The 6,000-nt window shown below is 27.6% G+C and overlaps 1 protein-coding gene across 1 annotated transcript in view; it reads left to right on the top strand.

The window, feature by feature from the left end:
* Positions 1-6,000, top strand: part of KIF1B (kinesin family member 1B) — a 397,419-nt gene that overhangs the window by 187,047 nt on the left and 204,372 nt on the right.

Below are 6,000 nucleotides of genomic sequence, written 5' to 3'. Positions count from 1 at the left end.
GATGGCATGTATACATTGTACCTATACTGATATGTTATATAAAGTATTAGTAATCAGATGTCATGTATACAGTGTACCTATACTGATATGTTATATAAAGTATTAGGAATCAGATGGCATGTATACATTGTACCTATACTGATATGTTATATAAAGTATTAGTAATCAGATGGCATGTATACATTGTTACCTATACTGATATGTTATGTAAAGTATTGGTAATCAGATGGCATGTATACAGTGTACCTATACTGATATGTTATATAAAGTATTAGTAATCAGATGGCATGTATACATTGTACCTATACTGATATGTTATATAAAGTATTAGGAATCAGATGACATGTATACATTGTACCTATACTGATATGTTATATAAAGTATTAGGAATCAGATGGCATGTATACATTGTACCTATATTGATATGTTATATAAAGTATTAGTAATCAGATGGCATGTATACATTGTACTTATACTGATATGTTATATAAAGTATTAGTAATCAGATGTCATGTATACATTGTACCTATACTGATATGTTATATAAAGTATCGGTAATCAGATGGCATGTATACATTGTACTTATACTGATATGTTATATAAAGTATTGGTAATCAGATGGCACGTATACATTGTACTTATACTGATATGTTATATAAAGTATTAGTAATCAGATGGCACATATACATTGTACTTATACTGATATGTTATATAAAGTATTAGTAATCAGATGGCACATATACATTGTACCTATACTGATATGTTATATAAAGTATTAGTAATCAGATGGCATGTATACAGTGTACCTATACTGATATGTTATATAAAGTATCGGTAATCAGATGGCATGTATACAGTGTACCTATACTGATATGTTATATAAAGTATTGGTAATCAAATGGGATGTATACATTGTACTTATACTGATATGTTATATAAAGTATTAGGAATCAGATGGCATGTATATAGTTTACCTATACTGATATATTATATAAAGTATTAGTAATCAGATGGCATGTATACATTGTACCTATACTGATATGTTATATAAAGTATTAGGGATCAGATGGCATGTATACATTGTACCTATACTGATATGTTATATAAAGTATTGGTAATCAGATGGCATGTATACATTGTACCTATACTGATATGTTATATAAAGTATTAGGGATCAGATGGCATGTATACATTGTACCTATTCTGATATGTTATATAAAGTATTAGTAATCAGATGGCATGTATACATTGTACCTATACTGATATGTTATATAAAGTATTAGTAATCAGATGTCATGTATACAGTGTACCTATACTGATATGTTATATAAAGTATTAGGAATCAGATGGCATGTATACATTGTACCTATACTGATATGTTATATAAAGTATTAGTAATCAGATGGCATGTATACATTGTTACCTATACTGATATGTTATATAAAGTATTGGTAATCAGATGGCATGTATACAGTGTACCTATACTGATATGTTATATAAAGTATTAGTAATCAGATGGCATGTATACATTGTACCTATACTGATATGTTATATAAAGTATTAGGAATCAGATGGCATGTATACATTGTACCTATACTGATATGTTATATAAAGTATTAGTAATCAGATGTCATGTATACAGTGTACCTATACTGATATGTTATATAAAGTATTAGTAATCAGATGGCATGTATACAGTGTACCTATACTGATATGTTATATAAAGTATTAGTAATCAGATGTCATGTATACAGTGTACCTATACTGATATGTTATATAAAGTATTAGTAATCAGATGTCATGTATACAGTGTACCTATACTGATATGTTATATAAAGTATTAGTAATCAGATGTCATGTATACAGTGTACCTATACTGATATGTTATATAAAGTATTAGTAATCAGATGTCATGTATACAGTGTACCTATACTGATATGTTATATAAAGTATTAGTAATCAGATGGCATGTATACAGTGTACCTATACTGATATGTTATATAAAGTATTAGTAATCAGATGGCACATATACATTGTACTTATACTGATATGTTATATAAAGTATTGGTAATCAGATGGCATGTATACAGTGTACCTATACTGATATGTTATATACAGTATTGGTAATCAAATGGGATGTATACATTGTACTTATACTGATATGTTATATAAAGTATTAGGAATCAGATGGCATGTATATAGTTTACCTATACTGATATATTATATAAAGTATTAGTAATCAGATGGCATGTATACATTGTACCTATACTGATATGTTATATAAAGTATTAGGGATCAGATGGCATGTATACATTGTACCTATACTGATATGTTATATAAAGTATTGGTAATCAGATGGCATGTATACATTGTACCTATACTGATATGTTATATAAAGTATTAGTAATCAGATGACATGTATACAGTGTACCTATACTGATATGTTATATAAAGTATTAGTAATCAGATGACATGTATACATTGTACCTATACTGATATGTTATATAAAGTATTAGGGATCAGATGGCATGTATACATTGTACCTATACTGATATGTTATATAAAGTATTAGTAATCAGATGGCATGTATACAGTGTATCTATACTGATATGTTATATAAAGTATTAGTAATCAGATGGCATGTATACATTGTACCTATACTGATATGTTATATAAAGTATTAGTAATCAGATGACATGTATACATTGTTACCTATATTGATATGTTATATAAAGTATTAGTAATCAGATGGCATGTATACATTGTACCTATACTGATATGTTATATAAAGTATTAGGGATCAGATGGCATGTATACATTGTACCTATACTGATATGTTATATAAAGTATTGGTAATCAGATGGCATGTATACATTGTACCTATACTGATATGTTATATAAAGTATTAGGGATCAGATGGCATGTATACATTGTACCTATACTGATATGTTATATAAAGTATCGGTAATCAGATGGCATGTATACATTGTACTTATACTGATATGTTATATAAAGTATTGGTAATCAGATGGCACGTATACATTGTACTTATACTGATATGTTATATAAAGTATTAGTAATCAGATGGCACATATACATTGTACTTATACTGATATGTTATATAAAGTATTAGTAATCAGATGGTTCAGGTGAGAACCCCAAGTTTTTATCCCAGCATCATTACCATTCAATTATGATCTTAAATGTTATTTTACAAAAAAATAGCACAACAAAGCCGTTTATTTAAAGTATTAGGAATCTGATGGCATGTATACAGTTTACCTATACTGATATGTTATATAAAATATTAGTAATCAGATGGCATGTATACAGTTTACATATACTGATATGTTATATAAAGTATTATTAATCAGATGGCATGTATACAGTTTACCTATACTGATATGTTATATAAAGTATTGGTAATCAGATGGCATGTATACAGTGTACCTATACTGATATGTTATATAAAGTATTAGTAATCAGATGGCATGTATACATTGTACCTATACTGATATGTTATATAAAGTATTAGTAATCAGATGGCATGTATACAGTGTACCTATACTGATATGTTATATAAAGTATTAGTAATCAGATGGCATGTATACAGTGTACCTATACTGATATGTTATATAAAGTATTAGGAATCAGATGGCATGTATACATTGTACCTATACTGATATGTTATATAAAGTATTAGTAATCAGATGTCATGTATACATTGTACCTATACTGATATGTTATATAAAGTATTGGTAATCAGATGGCATGTATACATTGTACCTATACTGATATGTTATATAAAGTATTAGTAATCAGATGGCATGTATACAGTTTACCTATACTGATATGTTATATAAAGTATTAGTAATCAGATGGCATGTATACATTGTACTTATACTGATATGTTATATAAAGTATTAGTAATCAGATGGCATGTATACATTGTACCTATACTGATATGTTATATAAAGTATTAGGAATCAGATGACATGTATACATTGTACCTATACTGATATGTTATATAAAGTATTAGGAATCAGATGGCATGTATACATTGTACCTATATTGATATGTTATATAAAGTATTAGTAATCAGATGGCATGTATACATTGTACTTATACTGATATGTTATATAAAGTATTAGTAATCAGATGTCATGTATACATTGTACCTATACTGATATGTTATATAAAGTATCGGTAATCAGATGGCATGTATACATTGTACCTATACTGATATGTTATATAAAGTATTGGTAATCAGATGGCACGTATACATTGTACTTATACTGATATGTTATATAAAGTATTAGTAATCAGATGGCACATATACATTGTACTTATACTGATATGTTATATAAAGTATTAGTAATCAGATGGCACATATACATTGTACCTATACTGATATGTTATATAAAGTATTAGTAATCAGATGGCATGTATACAGTGTACCTATACTGATATGTTATATAAAGTATCGGTAATCAGATGGCATGTATACAGTGTACCTATACTGATATGTTATATAAAGTATTGGTAATCAAATGGGATGTATACATTGTACTTATACTGATATGTTATATAAAGTATTAGGAATCAGATGGCATGTATATAGTTTACCTATACTGATATATTATATAAAGTATTAGTAATCAGATGGCATGTATACATTGTACCTATACTGATATGTTATATAAAGTATTAGGGATCAGATGGCATGTATACATTGTACCTATACTGATATGTTATATAAAGTATTGGTAATCAGATGGCATGTATACATTGTACCTATACTGATATGTTATATAAAGTATTAGGGATCAGATGGCATGTATACATTGTACCTATACTGATATGTTATATAAAGTATTAGTAATCAGATGGCATGTATACATTGTACCTATACTGATATGTTATATAAAGTATTAGTAATCAGATGTCATGTATACAGTGTACCTATACTGATATGTTATATAAAGTATTAGGAATCAGATGGCATGTATACATTGTACCTATACTGATATGTTATATAAAGTATTAGTAATCAGATGGCATGTATACATTGTTACCTATACTGATATGTTATATAAAGTATTGGTAATCAGATGGCATGTATACAGTGTACCTATACTGATATGTTATATAAAGTATTAGTAATCAGATGGCATGTATACATTGTACCTATACTGATATGTTATATAAAGTATTAGGAATCAGATGGCATGTATACATTGTACCTATACTGATATGTTATATAAAGTATTAGTAATCAGATGTCATGTATACAGTGTACCTATACTGATATGTTATATAAAGTATTAGTAATCAGATGGCATGTATACAGTGTACCTATACTGATATGTTATATAAAGTATTAGTAATCAGATGGCATGTATACAGTGTACCTATACTGATATGTTATATAAAGTATTAGTAATCAGATGACATGTATACATTGTACCTATACTGATATGTTATATAAAGTATTGGTAATCAGATGGCATGTATACAGTGTACCTATACTGATATGTTATATAAAGTATTGGTAATCAAATGGGATGTATACATTGTACTTATACTGATATGTTATATAAAGTATTGGTAATCAGATGGCATGTATACAGTGTACCTATACTGATATGTTATATAAAGTATTGGTAATCAAATGGGATGTATACATTGTACTTATACTGATATGTTATATAAAGTATTAGGAATCAGATGGCATGTATATAGTTTACCTATACTGATATATTATATAAAGTATTAGTAATCAGATGGCATGTATACATTGTACCTATACTGATATGTTATATAAAGTATTAGGGATCAGATGGCATGTATACATTGTACCTATACTGATATGTTATATAAAGTATTGGTAATCAGATGGCATGTATACATTGTACCTATACTGATATGTTATATAAAGTATTAGTAATCAGATGACATGTATACAGTGTACCTATACTGATATGTTATATAAAGTATTAG

The sequence above is a fragment of the Bombina bombina genome, chromosome 8 (genome assembly GCF_027579735.1).
Source record: "Bombina bombina isolate aBomBom1 chromosome 8, aBomBom1.pri, whole genome shotgun sequence".
Classification (NCBI taxonomy): domain Eukaryota; kingdom Metazoa; phylum Chordata; class Amphibia; order Anura; family Bombinatoridae; genus Bombina; species Bombina bombina.
The sequence above is the reverse complement of the archived record's forward strand: the minus strand, read 5'-3'. Positions and strand labels throughout refer to the sequence as shown.